Below are 20,521 nucleotides of genomic sequence, written 5' to 3'. Positions count from 1 at the left end.
GTGTGGTCGTGATTGTGTGATCGTGATTGCGTGAGCGTGATTGTGTGATCGTGATTGTGTGGTCGTGGTTGTGTGATGGTGATTGTGTGATCGTCATTGTGTGACCTTGATTGTGTGATTGTGATTGTGTGATGGTGATTGTGTGATCGTGATTGTGTGATCGTGATTGTGTGATCGTGATTGCGTGTTGGTGATTGTGTGATCGTCATTGTGTTACCTTGATTGTGTGATTGTGATTGTGTGATGGTGATTGTGCAATCGTGATTGTGTGATCGTGATTGTGTGATCGTGATTGTGTGATCGTGATTGTGTGATCATGATTGTGTGATCGTGATTGTGTGATTGTGTGATTGTGTGATTGTCTGATTGTGTTATTGTGATTGTGTGATTGCGATTGTGACATTGTGATTGTGTGATTGTGATTGTGTGATCGTGACTGTGTGATCGTGATTGTGTGATCGTGGTCGAGTGATCGCGACTGTGTGTTTGTGATTGTGTGAACGTGATTGTGTGATCGTGATTGTGTGATCGTGATTGTGTGGTCGTGATTGTGTGATGGTGATGGTGTGATCGTCATTGTGTGACCTTGATTGTGTGATTGTGATTGTGTGATCGTGATCGTGTGATCGTGTTTGTGTGATCGTGATTGTGTGATCGTGATTGTGTGATCGTGATTGTGTGATTGTGATTGTGTGGTCGTGATTGTGAGATGGTGATCGTGTGATCGTGATGGTGTGATCGTGACTGTGTGATCGTGATTGTGATTGTGATTGTGTGATTGTGATTGTGTGACTGTGATTGTGTGATCGTGATTGTGTGATCGTGATTGTGTGATCGTGATTGTGTGATCGTGATTGTGTGATGGTGATTGTGTGATCGTGATTGTGTGATTGTGATTGTGTGATCGTGACTGTGTGATCGTGATTGTGTGATCGTGATCGTGTGATCGCGACTGTGTGTTTGTGATTGTGTGATCGTGATTGTGTGATCGTGATTGTGTGATCGTGATTGTGTGATGGTGATTGTGTGATCGTCATTGTGTGACCTTGATTGTGTGATTGTGATTGTGTGATGGTGATTGTGTGATCGTGATTGTGTGATCGTGATTGTGTGATAACGATTGTGTGATTGTGATTGTGTGATCGTGATCGTGTGATCGTGATCGTGTGATCGCGACTGTGTGCTTGTGATTGTGTGATTGTGATTGAGTGATCGTGATTGTGTGATCGTGATTGTGTGATCGTGATCGAGTGATCGCGACTGTGTGTTTGTGATTGTGTGAACGTGATTGTGTGATCGTGATTGTGTGATCGTGATTGTGTGGTCGAGATTGTGTGATGGTGATTGTGTGATCGTCATTGTGTGACCTTGAGTGTGTGATTGTGATTGTGTGATCGTGATCGTGTGATCGTGATCGTGTGATCGCGATCGTGTGATCGTGATCGTGTGATCGTGATCGTGTGATCGCGACTGTGTATTTGTGATTGTGTGATTGTGATCGTGTGATCGTGTTCGTGTGATCGCGATCGTGTGATTGTGATTGTGTGATCGTGATTGTGTGATCGTGATTGTGTGATAACGATTGTGTGATTGTGATTGTGTGATCGTGATCGTGTGATCGTGATCGTGTGATCGCGACTGTGTGTTTGTGATTGTGTGATTGTGATTGTGTGACTGTGATTGTGTGATCGTGATAGTGTGATCGCGACTGTGTGTTTGCGATTGTGTGAACGTGGTTGTGTGATCGTGATTGTGTGATCGTGATTGTGTGGTCGTGATTGTGTGATGGTGATGGTGTGATCGTCATTGTGTGACCTTGATTGTGTGATTGTGATTGTGTGATCATGATCGTGTGATCGTGATCGTGTGATCGCGATCGTGTGATCGTGATCGTGTGATCGTGATCGTGTGATCGCGACTGTGTGTTTGTGATTGTGTGATTGTGATCGTGTGATCGTGTTTGTGTGATCGTGATTGTGTGATCGTGATTTGTGATCGTGATTGTGTGATTGTGATTGTGTGATCGTGATTGTGAGATGGTGATCGTGTGATCGTGATTGTGTGGTCGAGATTGTGTGATGGTGATTGTGTGATCGTCATTGTGTGACCTTGATTGTGTGATTGTGATTGTGTGATCGTGATCGTGTGATCGTGATCGTGTGATCGCGATCGTGTGATCGTGATCGTGTGATCGTGATCGTGTGATCGCGACTGTGTATTTGTGATTGTGTGATTGTGATCGTGTGATCGTGTTTGTGTGATCGCGATCGTGTGATTGTGATTGTGTGATCGTGATTGTGTGATCGTGATTGTGTGATAACGATTGTGTGATTGTGATTGTGTGATCGTGATCGTGTGATCGTGATCGTGTGATCGCGACTGTGTGTTTGTGATTGTGTGATTGTGATTGTGTGACTGTGATTGTGTGATCGTGATAGTGTGATCGCGACTGTGTGTTTGCGATTGTGTGAACGTGGTTGTGTGATCGTGATTGTGTGATCGTGATTGTGTGGTCGTGATTGTGTGATGGTGATGGTGTGATCGTCATTGTGTGACCTTGATTGTGTGATTGTGATTGTGTGATCGTGATCGTGTGATCGTGATCGTGTGATCGCGATCGTGTGATCGTGATCGTGTGATCGTGATCGTGTGATCGCGACTGTGTGCTTGTGATTGTGTGATTGTGATCGTGTGATCGTGTTTGTGTGATCGTGATTGTGTGATCGTGATTGTGTGATTGTGATTGTGTGATCGTGATTGTGAGATGGTGATCGTGTGATCGTGATGGTGTGATCGTGACTGTGTGATCGTGAATGTGATTGTGATTGTGTGATTGTGATTGTGTGACTGTGATTGTGTGATCGTGATTGTGTGATCGTGATTGTGTGATCGTGATTGTGTGATGGTGATTGTGTGATCGTGATTGTGTGATTGTGATTGTGTGATCGTGACTGTGTGATCGTGATTGTGTGATCGTGATCGTGTGATCGCGACTGTGTGTTTGTGATTGTGTGATTGTGATTGTGTGATCGTGATTGTGTGATCATGATTGTGTGATCGTGATTGTGTGATTGTGTGATTGTGTGATTGTCTGATTGTGTTATTGTGATTGTGTGATTGCGATTGTGACATTGTGATTGTGTGATTGTGATTGTGTGATCGTAACTGTGTGATCGTGATTGTGTGATCGTGGTCGAGTGATCGCGACTGTGTGTTTGTGATTGTGTGAACGTGATTGTGTGATCGTGATTGTGTGGTCGTGATTGTGTGATGGTGATGGTGTGATGGTGATGGTGTGATCGTCATTGTGTGACCTTGATTGTGTGATTGTGATTGTGTGATCGTGATCGTGTGATCGTGATCGTGTGATCGCGATCGTGTGATCGTGATCGTGTGATCGTGATCGTGTGATCGCGACTGTGTGTTTGTGATTGTGTGATTGTGATCGTGTGATCGTGTTTGTGTGATCGTGATTGTGTGATCGTGATTGTGTGATCGTGATTGTGTGATTGTGATTGTGTGATCGTGATTGTGAGATGGTGATCGTGTGATCGTGATGGTGTGATCGTGACTGTGTGATCGTAATTGTGATTGTGACTGTGTGATTGTGATTGTGTGACTGTGATTGTGTGATCGTGATTGTGTGATCGTGATTGTGTGATCGTGATTGTGTGATGGTGATTGTGTGATCGTGATTGTGTGATTGTGATTGTGTGATCGTGACTGTGTGATCGTGATTGTGTGATCGTGATCGTGTGATCGCGACTGTGTGTTTGTGATTGTGTGATCGTGATTGTGTGATCGTGATTGTGTGATCGTGATTGTGTGATGGTGATTGTGTGATCGTCATTGTGTGACCTTGATTGTGTGATTGTGATTGTGTGATGGTGATTGTGTGATCGTGATTGTGTGATCGTGATTGTGTGATCGTGATTGTGTGATCGTGATTGTGTGATCATGATTGTGTGATCGTGATTGTGTGATTGTGTGATTGTGTGATTGTCTGATTGTGTTATTGTGATTGTGTGATTGCGATTGTGATATTGTGATTGTGTGATTGTGATTGCGTGATAGTGACTGTGTGATCGTGATTGTGTGATCGTGATCGAGTGATCGCGAATGTGTGTTTGTGATTGTGTGAACGTGATTGTGTGATCGTGATTGTGTGATCGTGATTGTGTGGTCGTGATTGTGTGATGGTGATGGTGTGATCGTCATTGTGTGACCTTGATTGTGTGATTGTGATTGTGTGATCGTGATCGTGTGATCGTGATCGTGTGATCGCGATCGTGTGATCGTGATCGTGTGATCGTGATCGTGTGATCGCGACTGTGTGTTTGTGATTGTGTGATTGTGATCGTGTGATCGTGTTTGTGTGATCGTGATTGTGTGATCGTGATTGTGTGATCGTGATTGTGTGATTTTGATTGTGTGATTGTGATTGTGTGATCGTGATTGTGTGATCGTGATTGTGTGATTGTGATTGTGTGATCGTGATTGTGTGATCGCGATTGTGTGATGGTGATTGTGTGATCGTGATTGTGTGCTCGTGATTGTGTGATTGAGATTGTGTGATTGTTATTGTGTGATCGTGATCGTGTGATCGTGACTGTGTGATCGTGATTATGTGATCGTGATTGTGGGATTGTGACAGTGTGATTGTGTGATTGTGATTGTGTGATCGTGATTGTGTGATCGTGATTGTGGGATTGTGACTGTGTGATTGTGTGATTGTGGGATTGTGATTGTGGGATTGTGATTGTGGGATTGTGATTGTGGGATTGTGATTGTGGGATTGTGATTGTGGGATTGTGATTGTGGGATTGTGATTGTGGGATTGTGATTGTGGGATTGTGATCGTGTGATTGTGATCGTGTGATTGTGATTGTGTGATTGTGATTGTGTGATTGTGATTGTGTGATTGTGATTGTGTGATTGTGATTGTGTGATTGTGATTGTGTGATTGTGATTGTGAGATTGTGATTGTGTGATTGTGATTGTATGATTGTGATTGTGCGATTGCGATTGTGCGATTGTGATTGCGTGATTGTGATTGTGTGATCGTGATTGTGTGATCGTGATTGTGTGATCGTGATTGTGTGATGGTGATTGTGTGATGGTGATTGTGGGATGGTGATTGTGTGATCGTGATTGTGAGATAACGATTGTGTGATTGTGATTGTGTGATCGTGGTCGAGTGATCGCGACTGTGTGTTTGTGATTGTGTGAACGTGGTTGTGTGATCGTGATTGTGTGATCGTGATTGTGTGGTCGTGATTGTGTAATGGTGATGGTGTGATCGTCATTGTGTGACCTTGATTGTGTGATTGTGATTGTGTGATCGTGATCGTGTGATCGTGATCGTGTGATCGCGATCGTGTGATCGTGATCGTGTGATCGTGATCGTGTGATCGCGACTGTGTGTTTGTGATTGTGTGATTGTGATAGTGTGATCGTGTTTGTGTGATCGTGATTGTGTGATCGTGATTGTGTGATCGTGATTGTGTGATTGTGATTGTGTGATCGTGATTGTGAGATGGTGATCGTGTGATCGTGATGGTGTGATCGTGACTGTGTGATCGTGAATGTGATTGTGATTGTGTGATTGTGATTGTGTGACTGTGATTGTGTGATCGTGATTGTGTGATCGTGATTGTGTGATCGTGATTGTGTGATCGTGATTGTGTGATGGTGATTGTGTGATCGTGATTGTGTGATTGTGATTGTGTGATCGTGATTGTGTGATCATGATTGTGTGATCGTGATTGTGTGATTGTGTGATTGTGTGATTGTCTGATTGTGTTATTGTGATTGTGTGATTGCGATTGTGACATTGTGATTGTGTGATTGTGATTGTGTGATCGTGACTGTGTGATGGTGATTGTGTGATCGTGGTCGAGTGATCGCGACTGTGTGTTTGTGATTGTGTGAATGTGATTGTGTGATCGTGATTGTGTGATCGTGATTGTGTGGTCGTGATTGTGTGATGGTGATGGTGTGATCGTCATTGTGTGACCTTGATTGTGTGATTGTGATTGTGTGATCGTGATCGTGTGATCGCGATCGTGTGATCGTGATCGTGTGATCGTGATCGTGTGATCGCGACTGTGTGTTTGTGATTGTGTTATTGTGATCGTGTGATCGTGTTTGTGTGATCGTGATTGTGTGATCGTGATTGTGTGATCGTGATTGTGTGATTGTGATTGTGTGATCGTGATTGTGTGATGGTGATTGTGTGATCGTCATTGTGTGACCTTGATTGTGTGATTGTGATTGTGTGATTGTTATTGTGTGATCGTGATTGTGTGATCGTGATTGTGCGATGACGATTGTGTGATTGTGATTGTGTGATCGTGATCGTGTGATCGTGATCGTGTGATCGCGACTGTGTGTTTGTGATTGTGTGATTGTGATTGAGTGATCGTGATTGTGTGATCGTGATTGTGTGATCGTGATCGAGTGATCGCGACTGTGTGTTTGTGATTGTGTGAACGTGATTGTGTGATCGTGATTGTGTGATCGTGATTGTGTGGTCGAGATTGTGTGATGGTGATTTTGTGATCGTCATTGTGTGACCTTGATTGTGTGATTGTGATTGTGTGATGGTGATTGTGTGATGGTGATTGTGTGATCGTGATTGTGTGATCGTGATTATGTGATCGTGATTGTGTGATCGTGATTGTGTGATCGTGATTGTGTGATCGTGATAGTGTGATCGTGATTGTGTGATTGTGATTGTGTGATTGCGATTGTGATATTGTGATTGTGTGATTGTGATTGTGTGATCGTGATTGTGTGGTCGTGATTGTGTGATGGTCATGGTGTGATCGTCATTGTGTGACCTTGATTGTGTGATTGTGATTGTGTGATCGTGATCGTGTGATCGTGATCGAGTGATCGCGACTGTGTGTTTGTGATTGTGTGAACGTGATTGTGTGATCGTGATTGTGTGATCGTGATTGTGTGGTCGTGATTGTGTGATGGTGATGGTGTGATCGTCATTGTGTGACCTTGATTGTGTGATTGTGATTGTGTGATCGTGATCGTGTGATCGTGATCGTGTGATCGCGACTGTGTGTTTGTGATTGTGTGATTGTGATTGTGTGATCGTGATTGTGTGATCGTGATTGTGTGATTGTGATTGTGTGATTGTGATTGTGTGATCGCGATTGTGTGATGGTGATTGTGTGATCGTGATTGTGTGCTCGTGATTGTGTGATTGTGATTGTGTGATTGTTATTGTGTGATCGTGATCGTGTGATCGTGACTGTGTGATCGTGATTATGTGATCGTGATTGTGGGATTGTGACAGTGTGATTGTGTGATTGTGATTGTGTGATTGTGATTGTGTGATTGTGATTGTGTGATCGTGATTGTGTGATCGTGATTGTGTGATCGTGATTGTGGGATTGTGACTGTGTGATTGTGTGATTGTGGGATTGTGATTGTGGGATTGTGATTGTGGGATTGTGATTGTGGGATTGTGATTGTGGGATTGTGATTGTGGGATTGTGATTGTGTGATTGTGATTGTGTAATTGTGATTGTGTGATTGTGATTGTGTGATTGTGATTGTGTGATTGTGATTGTGTGATTGTGATTGTGTGATTGTGATTGTGAGATTGTGATTGTGTGATTGTGATTGTATGATTGTGATTGTGCGATTGCGATTGTGCGATTGTGATTGCGTGATTGTGATTGTGTGATCGTGATCGTGTGATCGCGACTGTGTGTTTGTGATTGTGTGATTGTGATTGTGTGATCGTGATTGTGTGATCGTGATTGTGTGGTCGTGATTGTGTGATCGTGATTGCGTGGTCGTGATTGTGTGATCGTGATTGTGTGATGGTGATTGTGTGATGGTGATTGTGGGATGGTGATTGTGTGATCGTGATTGTGTGATAACGATTGTGTGATTGTGATTGTGTGATCGTGATCGTGTGATCGTGATGGTGTGATCATGACTGTGTGATCGTGATTGTGATTGTGATTGTTGATCGTCATTGTGTGACCTTGATTGTGTGATTGTGATTGTGTGATCGTGATCGTGTGATCGCGACTGTGTGTTTGTGATTGTGTGATTGTGATTGTGTGATCATGATTGTGTGATCGTGATTGTGTGATTGTGTGATTGTGTGATTGTCTGATTGTGTTATTGTGATTGTGTGATTGCGATTGTGACATTGTGATTGTGTGATTGTGATTGTGTGATCGTGACTGTGTGATGGTGATTGTGTGATCGTGGTCGAGTGATCGCGACTGTGTGTTTGTGATTGTGTGAATGTGATTGTGTGATCGTGATTGTGTGATCGTGATTGTGTGGTCGTGATTGTGTGATGGTGATGGTGTGATCGTCATTGTGTGACCTTGATTGTGTGATTGTGATTGTGTGATCGTGATCGTGTTATCGCGATCGTGTGATCGTGATCGTGTGATCGTGATCGTGTGATCGCGACTGTGTGTTTGTGATTGTGTTATTGTGATCGTGTGATCGTGTTTGTGTGATCGTGATTGTGTGATCGTGATTGTGTGATCGTGATTGTGTGATTGTGATTGTGTGATCGTGATTGTGTGATGGTGATTGTGTGATCGTCATTGTGTGACCTTGATTGTGTGATTGTGATTGTGTGATTGTTATTGTGTGATCGTGATTGTGTGATCGTGATTGTGCGATGACGATTGTGTGATTGTGATTGTGTGATCGTGATCGTGTGATCGTGATCGTGTGATCGCGACTGTGTGTTTGTGATTGTGTGATTGTGATTGAGTGATCGTGATTGTGTGATCGTGATTGTGTGATCGTGATCGAGTGATCGCGACTGTGTGTTTGTGATTGTGTGAACGTGATTGTGTGATCGTGATTGTGTGATCGTGATTGTGTGGTCGAGATTGTGTGATGGTGATTTTGTGATCGTCATTGTGTGACCTTGATTGTGTGATTGTGATTGTGTGATGGTGATTGTGTGATGGTGATTGTGTGATCGTGATTGTGTGATCGTGATTATGTGATCGTGATTGTGTGATCGTGATTGTGTGATCGTGATTGTGTGATCGTGATAGTGTGATCGTGATTGTGTGATTGTGTGATTGTGTGATTGTGATTGTGTGATTGCGATTGTGATATTGTGATTGTGTGATTGTGATTGTGTGATCGTGATTGTGTGGTCGTGATTGTGTGATGGTCATGGTGTGATCGTCATTGTGTGACCTTGATTGTGTGATTGTGATTGTGTGATCGTGATCGTGTGATCGTGATCGAGTGATCGCGACTGTGTGTTTGTGATTGTGTGAACGTGATTGTGTGATCGTGATTGTGTGATCGTGATTGTGTGGTCGTGATTGTGTGATGGTGATGGTGTGATCGTCATTGTGTGACCTTGATTGTGTGATTGTGATTGTGTGATCGTGATCGTGTGATCGTGATCGTGTGATCGCGACTGTGTGTTTGTGATTGTGTGATTGTGATTGTGTGATCGTGATTGTGTGATCGTGATTGTGTGATTGTGATTGTGTGATTGTGATTGTGTGATCGCGGTTGTGTGATGGTGATTGTGTGATCGTGATTGTGTGCTCGTGATTGTGTGATTGTGATTGTGTGATTGTTATTGTGTGATCGTGATCGTGTGATCGTGACTGTGTGATCGTGATTATGTGATCGTGATTGTGGGATTGTGACAGTGTGATTGTGTGATTGTGATTGTGTGATTGTGATTGTGTGATTGTGATTGTGTGATCGTGATTGTGTGATCGTGATTGTGTGATCGTGATTGTGGGATTGTGACTGTGTGATTGTGTGATTGTGGGATTGTGATTGTGGGATTGTGATTGTGGGATTGTGATTGTGGGATTGTGATTGTGGGATTGTGATTGTGGGATTGTGATTGTGTGATTGTGATTGTGTAATTGTGATTGTGTGATTGTGATTGTGTGATTGTGATTGTGTAATTGTGATTGTGTGATTGTGATTGTGTGATTGTGATTGTGAGATTGTGATTGTGTGATTGTGATTGTATGATTGTGATTGTGCGATTGCGATTGTGCGATTGTGATTGCGTGATTGTGATTGTGTGATCGTGATTGTGTGATCGTGATTGTGTGATCGTGATTGTGTGATGGTGATTGTGTGATGGTGATTGTGGGATGGTGATTGTGTGATCGTGATTGTGTGATAACGATTGTGTGATTGTGATTGTGTGATCGTGATCGTGTGATCGTGATGGTGTGATCATGACTGTGTGATCGTGATTGTGATTGTGATTGTTGATCGTCATTGTGTGACCTTGATTGTGTGATTGTGATTGTGTGATCGTGATCGTGTGATCGCGACTGTGTGTTTGTGATTGTGTGATTGTGATTGTGTGATCGTGATTGTGTGATCGTGATTGTGTGGTCGTGATTGTGTGATCGTGATTGCGTGATCGTGATTGTGTGATCGTGATTGTGTGATGGTGATTGTGTGATGGTGATTGTGGGATGGTGATTGTGTGATCGTGATTGTGTGATAACGATTGTGTGATTGTGATTGTGTGATCGTGATCGTGTGATCGTGATGGTGTGATCATGACTGTGTGATCGTGATTGTGATTGTGATTGTTGATCGTCATTGTGTGACCTTGATTGTGTGATTGTGATTGTGTGATCGTGATCGTGTGATCGCGACTGTGTGTTTGTGATTGTCTGATTGTGATTGTGTGATCGTGATTGCGTGATTGTGATTGTGTGATCGTGATTGTGTGATCGTGATTGTGTGATCGTGATTGTGTGATGGTGATTGTGTGATGGTGATTGTGGGATGGTGATTGTGTGATCGTGATTGTGTGATAACGATTGTGTGATTGTGATTGTGTGATCGTGATCGTGTGATCGTGATGGTGTGATCGTGACTGTGTGATCGTGATTGTGATTGTGATTGTGTGATTGTGATTGTGTGACTGTGATTGTCTGATCGTGATTGTGATTGTGTGACTGTGTGATTGTGATTTTGTGATAGTGATTGTGTGATCGTGATTGTGTGATCGTGATTGTGTGATCGTGATTGTGAGATCGTGATTGTGTGGTCGTGATTGTGTGATGGTGATGGTGTGATCGTCATTGTGTGACCTTGATTGTGTGATTGTGATTGTGTGATCGTGATCGTGTGATCGCGACTGTGTGTTTGTGATTGTGTGATCGTGATTGTGTGATCGTGATTGTGTGATCGTGATTGTGTGATCGTGATTGTGTGATCGTGATTGTGTGATCGTGATTGCGTGATCGTGATTGCGTGATCTTGATTGTGTGATCGTGATTGTGTGATCGTGATTGTGTGATCGTGATTGTGTGATCGTGATTGTGTGATCGTGATTGTGTGATCGTGATTGTGTGATCGTGATTGTGATTGTGATTGTGATTGTGATTGTGATTGTGATTGTGATTGTGATTGTGATTGTGATTGTGATTGTGATTGTGATTGTGATTGTGATTGTGATTGTGATTGTGTGACTGTGTGATTGTGATTGTGTGATCATGATTGTGATTGTGATTGTGATTGTGATTGTTATTGTGATTGTGATTGTGTGACTGTGTGATTGTGATATTGTGATCGTGATTGTGTGGCCGTGATTGTGTGATCGTGATTGTGTGGTCGTGATTGTGTGATGGTGATGGTGTGATCGTCATTGTGTGACCTTGATTGTGTGATTGTGATTGTGTGATCGTGATCGTGTGATCGTGATCGTGTGATCGCGACTGTGTGTTTGTGATTGTGTGATCGTGATTGTGTGATCGTGATTGTGTGATCGTGATTGTGTGTTTGTGATTGTCTGATTGTGATTGTGATTGTGTGACTGTGTGATTGTGATTTTGTGATAGTGATTGTGTGATCGTGATTGTGTGATCGTGATTGTGTGATCGTGATTGTGTGACCGTGATTGTGTGATCGTGATAGTGTGATCGTGATTGTGTGATCGTGATTGTGTGATCGTGATTGTGTGATCGTGATTGTGTGATGGTGATTGTGTGATGGTGATTGTGTGATCGTGATTGTGGGATTGTGACTGTGTGATTGTGTGATTGTGGGATTGTGATTGTGGGATTGTGATTGTGGGATTGTGATTGTGGGATTGTGATTGTGTGATTGTGATTGTGTGATTGTGATTGTGTGATTGTGATTCTGTGATTGTGATTGTGTGATTGTGATTGTGTGATTGTGATTGTGTGATTGTGATTGTGTGATCGTGATTGTGTGATGGTGATTGTGTGACCTTGATTGTGTGATTGTGATTGTGTGATTGTTATTGTGTGATCGTGATCGTGTGATCGTGACTGTGTGATCGTGATTGTGTGATCGTGATTGTGGGATTGTGACAGTGTGATTGTGTGATTGTGATTGTGTGATTGTGATTGTGTGATCGTGATTGTGTGATCGTGATTGTGGGATTGTGACTGTGTGATTGTGATAGTGCGATCGTGATTGTGTGATCGTGATTGTGTGATCGTGATTGTGTGATCGTGGTTGTGTGATCGTGATTGTGTGGTCGTGATTGTGTGATGGTGATGGTGTGATCGTCATTGTGTGACCTTGATTGTGTGATTGTGATTGTGTGATCGTGATCGTGTGATCGTGATCGTGTGATCCCGACTGTGTGTTTGTGATTGTGTGATTGTGATTGTGTGATCGTGATTGTGTGATCGTGATTGTGTGATTGTGATTGTGTGATCGTGATTGTGTGATGGTGATTGTGTGATCGTCATTGTGTGACCTTGATTGTGTGATTGTGATTGTGTGATTGTTATTGTGTGATCGTGATCGTGTGATCGTGACTGTGTGATCGTGATTGTGTGATCGTGATTGTGGGATTGTGACAGTGTGATTGTGTGATTGTGATTGTGCGATTGTGATTGTGTGATCGTGATTGTGTGAACGTGATTGTGGGATTGTGACTGTGTGATTGTGTGATTGTGGGATTGTGATTGTGGGATTGTGATTGTGGGATTGTGATTGTGGGATTGTGATTGTGGGATTGTGATTGTGGGATTGTGATTGTGTGATTGTGATTGTGTGATTGTGATTGTGTGATTGTGATTGTGTGATTGTGATTGTGTGATTGTGATTGTGTGATTGTGATTGTGAGATTGTGATTGTGTGATTGTGATTGTATGATTGTGATTGTGTGATTGTGATTGTGTGATTGTGATTGTGTGATTGTGATTGCGTGATTGTGATTGTGCGATCGTGATTGTGTGATCGTGATTGTGTGATCGTGATTGTGTGATGGTGATTGTGTGATGGTGATTGTGGGATGGTGATTGTGTGATCGTGATTGTGTGATAACGATTGTGTGATTGTGATTGTGTGATCGTGATCGTGTGATCGTGATGGTGTGATCGTGACTGTGTGATCGTGATTGTGATTGTGATTGTGTGATTGTGATTGTGTGACTGTGATTGTCTGATCGTGATAGTGTGATCGTAATTGTGTGATCGTGATTGTGTGATCGTGATTGTGTGATCGTGATAGTGTGATCGTGATTGTGTGATTGTGTGATTGTGTGATTGTGTGATTGTCTGATTGTGTTATTGTGATTGTGTGATTGCGATTGTGATATTGTGATTGTGTGATCGTGACTGTGTGATCGTGATTGTGTGATCGTGATCGAGTGATCGCGACTGTGTGTTTGTGATTGTGTGAACGTGATTGTGTGATCGTGATTGTGTGATCGTGCTTGTGTGGTCGTGATTGTGTGATGGTGATGGTGTGATCGTCATTGTGTGACCTTGATTGTGTGATTGTGATTGTGTGATCGTGATCGTGTGATCGTGATCGTGTGATCGCGACTGTGTGTTTGTGATTGTGTGATTGCGATTGTGTGACCGTGATTGTGTGATCGTGATTGTGTGATTGTGATTGTGTGATCGTGATTGTGTGATCGTGATTGTGTGATCGTGATTGTGTGATCGTGATTGTGTGATGTGATTGTGTGATTGTGATTGTGATTGTGATTGTGATTGTGATTGTGATTGTGATTGTGATTGTGATTGTGATTGTGATTGTGATTGCGATTGTGATTGTGATTGTGATTGTGATTGCGATTGTAATTGTGATTGTGATTGTGTGACTGTGTGATTGTGATTCTGTGATCGTGATTGTGATTGTGATTGTGATTGTGATTGTGATTGTGATTGTGATTGTGATTGTGATTGTGATTGTGATTGTGATTGTGTGACTGTGTGATTGTGATATTGTGATCGTGATTGTGTGATCGTGATTGTGTGATCGTGATTGTGTGATAGCGATTGTGTGATAGCGATTGTGTGATAGCGATTGTGTGATCGTGGTTGTGTGATCGTGATTGTATGACTGTGATTGTGTGATCGTGATTGTGTGATCGTGATTGTGTGATCGTGTTTGTGTGATCGTGATTGTGTGATCGTGATTGTGTGATCGTGATTGTGTGATCGTGATTGTGTGATCGTGATTGTGTGATCGTGATTGTGTGATCGTGATTGTGTGATCGTGATAGTCTGATCGTGATTGTGTTATCGTGATTGTGTGATCGTGATTGTGTGATGGTGATTGTGTGATGGTGATTGTGTGATCGTGATTGTGTGATTGTGATTGTGTGATAGCGATTGTGTGATAGCGATTGTGTGATCGTGATTGTGTGATCGTGATTGTGTGATCGTGATCGTGTGATCGTGATCGTGTGATCGTGATCGTGTGATCGTGACTGTGTGATCGTGATTGTGATTGTGATTGTGTGATTGTGATTGTGTGACTGTGATTGTGTGATCGTGATAGTGTGATCGTGATTGTGTGATCGTGATTGTGTGATCGTGATTGTGTGATGGTGAGTGTGTGATGGTGATTGTGTGATGGTGATTGTGTGATCGTGATTGTGTGATTGTGATTGTGTGATAGCGATTGTGTGATAGCGATTGTGTGATGGTGATTGTGTGATCGTGATTGTGTGATCGTGATTGTGTGATCGTGATCGTGTGATCGTGATCGTGTGATCGTGACTGTGTGATCGTGATTGTGATTGTGATTGTGTGATTGTGATTGTGTGACTGTGATTGTGTGATCGTGATCGTGTGATCGTGACTGTGCGATCGTGATTGTGTTATCGTGATTGTGTGATTGTGATTGTGTGATCGTGATCGTGTGATCGTGACTGTGCGATCGTGATTGTGTGATCGTGATTGTGGGATTGTGACTGTGTGATTGTGTGATCGTGACTGTGTGATCGTGATTGTGTGATCGTGATTGTGGCATTGTGACAGTGTGATTGTGTGATTGTGATTGTGTGATTCTGATTGTGTGATCGTGATTGTGTGATCGTGATTGTGGGATTGTGACTGTGTGATTGTGTGATTGTGTGATCGTGATTGTGTGATCGTGACTGTGTGATCGTGATTGTGTGATCGTGATTGTGTGATCGTGATTGTGTGATCGTGATTGTGTGATCGTGATTGCGTGATCGTGATTGCGTGATCGTGATTGTGTGATTGGGAGTGTGTGATTGTGATTGTGTGACTGTGATTGTGTGGTCGTGATTGTGTGATCGTGTTTGTGTGATCGTGAATGTGTGATCGTGATTGTGTGATCGTGATTGTGTGATCGTGATTGTGTGATCGTGATTGCGTGATCGTGATTGTGTGATTGGGAGTGTGTGATTGTGATTGTGTGACTGTGATTGTGTGGTCGTGATTGTGTGATCGTGTTTGCGTGATTGTGATTGTGTGATCGTGACTGTGTGATCGTGATTGTGTGATCGTGTTTGTGTGATCGTGAATGTGTGATCGTGATGGTGTGATCGTGATTGTGTGATCGTGATTGTGTGATCGTGATTGTGTGATCGTGATTGTGTGATGTGATTGTGTGATTGTGATTGTGATTGTGATTGTGATTGTGATTGTGATTGTGATTGTGATTGTGATTGTGATTGTGATTGTGATTGTGATTGTGATTGTGATTGTGATTGTGATTGTGATTGTGATTGTGATTGTGATTGTGATTGGGATTGTGATTGTGATTGTGATTGCGATTGTGATTGTGATTGTGATTGTGTGACTGTGTGATTGTGATTCTGTGATCGTGATTGTGATTGTGATTGTGATTGTGATTGTGATTGTGATTGTGATTGTGATTGTGATTGTGTGACTGTGTGATTGTGATATTGTGATTGTGATTGTGTGATCGTGATTGTGTGATCGTGATTGTGTGATAGCGATTGTGTGATAGCGATTGTGTGATCGTGGTTGTGTGATCGTGATTGTGTGATCGTGATTGTGTGATCGTGAATGTGTGATCGTGATTGTGTGATCGTGATTGTGTGATCGTGATTGTGTGATCGTGATTGCGTGATCGTGATTGTGTGATTGGGAGTGTGTGATTGTGATTGTGTGACTGTGATTGTGTGGTCGTGATTGTGTGATCGTGTTTGCGTGATTGTGATTGTGTGATCGTGACTGTGTGATCGTGATTGTGTGATCGTGTTTGTGTGATCGTGAATGTGTGATCGTGATTGTGTGATCGTGATTGTGTGATCGTGATTGTGTGATCGTGATTGTGTGATTGTGATTGTGTGATAGCGATTGTGTGATAGCGATTGTGTGATCGTGATTGTGTGATCGTGATTGTGTGATCGTGATTGTGTGATCGTGATCGTGTTATCGTGATCGTGTGATCGTGACTGTGTGATCGTGATTGTGATGGTGATTGTGTGATTGTGATTGTGTGATTGTGATTGTGTGATTGTGATTGTGTGATCGTGATCGTGTGATCGTGACTGTGCGATCGTGATTGTGTGATCGTGATTGTGGGATTGTGACTGTGTGATTGTGTGATTGTGATTGTGTGACTGTGATTGTGTGATTGTGATTGTGGGATTGTGATTGTGTGATTGTGTGATTGTGATTGTGATTGTGATTGTGATTGTGATTGTGATTGTGATTGTGATTGTGATAGTGTGACTGCGTGATTGTGATTGTGTGATCGTGATTGTGTGATTGTGATTGTGGGATTGTCATTGTGTGATCGTGATTGTGGGATTGTGACTGTGTGATTGTGTGATTGTGATTGCGTGATTGTGTGATTGTGTGATAGTGATTGTGTGATCGTGATCGTGTGATCGTGACTGTGCGATCGTGATTGTGTGATCGTGATTGTGGGATTGTGACTGTGTGATTGTGTGATTGTGATTGTGTGATAGCGATTGTGTGATAGCGATTGTGTGATCGTGACTGTGTGATCGTGATTGTGTGATCGTGATCGTGTGATCGCGACTCTGTGTTTGTGATTGTGTGAACGTCATTGTGTGATCGTGATTGTGTGATCGTGATTGTGTGATCGTGATTGTGTGATCATGATTGTGTGATCGTGATTGTGTGATTGTGTGATTGTGTGATTGTGTGATTGTGTGATTGTGTGATTGTCTGATTGTGTTATTGTGATTGTGTGATTGCGATTGTGATATTGTGATTGTGTGATTGTGATTGTGTGATCGTAACTGTGTGATCGTGATTGTGTGATCGTGATCGAGTGGTCGGGACTGTGTGTTTGTGATTGTGTGAACGTGATTGTGTGACCGTGATTGTATGATCGTGATTGTGTGGTCGAGATTGTGTGATGGTGATTGTGTGATCGTCATTGTGTGGCGTTGATTGTGTGATTGTGATTGTGTGATCGTGATCGTGTGATCGTGATTGTGTGATCGTGATTGTGTGATCGTGATTGTGTGACCGTGATTGTGTGATCGTGATAGTGTGATCGTGATTGTGTGATCGTGATTGTGTGATCGTGATTGTGTGATCGTGATTGTGTGATGGTGATTGTGTGATGGTGATTGTGTGATCGTGATTGTGGGATCGTGACTGTGTGATTGTGGGATTGTGATTGTGGGATTGTGATTGTGGGATTGTGATTGTGGGATTGTGATTGTGTGATTGTGATTGTGTGATTGTGATTGTGTGATTGTGATTGTGTGATTGTGATTGTGTGATTGTGATTGTGTGATTGTGATTGTGTGATTGTGATTGTGTGATTGTGATTGTGTGATCGTGATTGTGTGATGGTGATTGTGTGATCGTCATTGTGTGACCTTGATTGTGTGATTGTGATTGTGTGATTGTTATTGTGTGATCGTGATCGTGTGATCGTGACTGTGTGATCGTGATTGTGTGATCGTGATTGTGGGATTGTGACAGTGTGATTGTGTGATTGTGATTGTGTGATTGTGATTGTGTGATCGTGATTGTGTGATCGTGATTGTGGGATTGTGACTGTGTGATTGTGATAGTGCGATCGTGATTGTGTGATCGTGATTGTGTGATCGTGATTGTGTGATCGTGGTTGTGTGATCGTGATTGTGTGGTCGTGATTGTGTGATGGTGATGGTGTGATCGTCATTGTGTGACCTTGATTGTGTGATTGTGATTGTGTGATCGTGATCGTGTGATCGTGATCGTGTGATCGCGACTGTGTGTTTGTGATTGTGTGATTGTGATTGTGTGATCGTGATTGTGTGATCGTGATTGTGTGATTGTGATTGTGTGATCGTGATTGTGTGATGGTGATTGTGTGATCGTCATTGTGTGACCTTGATTGTGTGATTGTGATTGTGTGATTGTTATTGTGTGATCGTGATCGTGTGATCGTGACTGTGTGATCGTGATTGTGTGATCGTGATTGTGGGATTGTGACAGTGTGATTGTGTGATTGTGATTGTGTGATTGTGATTGTGTGATCGTGATTGTGGGATTGTGACTGTGTGATTGTGTGATTGTGGGATTGTGATTGTGGGATTGTGATTGTGGGATTGTGATTGTGGGATTGTGATTGTGTGATTGTGATTGTGTGATTGTGATTGTGTGATTGTTATTGTATGATTGTGATTGTGTGATTGTGATTGTGTGATTGTGATTGTGTGATTGTGATTGTGTGATTGTGATTGTGGGATTGTGATTGTGTGATCGTGATTGTGGGATTGTGACTGTGTGATTGTGTGATTGTGATTGCGAGATTGTGTGATTGTGTGATAGTGATTGTGTGATCGTGATTGTGTGATCGTGATTGTGTGATCGTGTTTGTGTAATTGTGATTGTGTGATCGTGATTGTGATTGTGATTGTGTGATTGTGTTTGTGTGACTGTGATTGTGTGATCGTGATAGTCTGATCGTGATTGTGTGATCGTCATTGTGTGATCGTGATTGTGTGATGGTGATTGTGTGATGGTGATTGTGTGATCGTGATTGTGTGATTGTGATTGTGTGATAGCGATTGTGTGATAGCGATTGTGTGATGGTGATTGTGTGATCGTGATTGTGTGATCGTGATTGTGTGATCGTGATCGTGTGATCGTGATCGTGTGATCGTGACTGTGTGATCGTGATTGTGATTGTGATTGTGTGATTGTGATTGTGTGACTGTGATTGTGTGATCGTGATCGTGTGATCGTGACTGTGCGATCGTGATTGTGTTATCGTGATTGTGTGATTGTGATTGTGTGATCGTGATCGTGTGATCGTGACTGTGCGATCGTGATTGTGTGATCGTGATTGTGGGATTGTGACTGTGTGATTGTGTGATCGTGACTGTGTGATCGTGATTGTGTGATCGTGATTGTGGGATTGTGACAGTGTGATTGTGTGATTGTGATTGTGTGATTCTGATTGTGTGATCGTGATTGTGTGATCGTGATTGTGGGATTGTGACTGTGTGATTGTGTGATTGTGGGATTGTGATTGTGGGATTGTGATTGTGGGATTGTGATTGTGGGATTGTGATTGTGGGATTGTGATTGTGGGATTGTGATTGTGTGATTGTGATTGTGTGATTGTGATTGTGTGATTGTGATTGTGTGATAGCGATTGTGTGATAGCGATTGTGTGATGGTGATTGTGTGATCGTGATTGTGTGATCGTGATTGTGTGATCGTGATCGTGTGATCGTGATCGTGTGATCGTGACTGTGTGATCGTGATTGTGATTGTGATTGTGTGATTGTGATTGTGTGACTGTGATTGTGTGATCGTGATCGTGTGATCGTGACTGTGCGATCGTGATTGTGTTATCGTGATTGTGTGATTGTGATTGTGTGATCGTGATCGTGTGATCGTGACTGTGCGATCGTGATTGTGTGATCGTGATTGTGGGATTGTGACTGTGTGATTGTGTGATCGTGACTGTGTGATCGTGATTGTGTGATCGTGATTGTGGCATTGTGACAGTGTGATTGTGTGATTGTGATTGTGTGATTCTGATTGTGTGATCGTGATTGTGTGATCGTGATTGTGGGATTGTGACTGTGTGATTGTGTGATTGTGGGATTGTGATTGTGGGATTGTGATTGTGGGATTGTGATTGTGGGATTGTGATTGTGGGATTGTGATTGTGGGATTGTGATTGTGGGATTGTGATTGTGGGATTGTGATTGTGTGATTGTGATTGTGTGATTGTGATTGTGTGATTGTGATTGTGTGATAGCGATTGTGTGATAGCGATTGTGTGATGGTGATTGTGTGATCGTGATTGTGTGATCGTG

Source organism: Megachile rotundata, chromosome 11 (genome assembly GCF_050947335.1).
Source record: "Megachile rotundata isolate GNS110a chromosome 11, iyMegRotu1, whole genome shotgun sequence".
Lineage (NCBI taxonomy): Eukaryota > Metazoa > Arthropoda > Insecta > Hymenoptera > Megachilidae > Megachile > Megachile rotundata.
The sequence above is the reverse complement of the archived record's forward strand: the minus strand, read 5'-3'. Positions refer to the sequence as shown.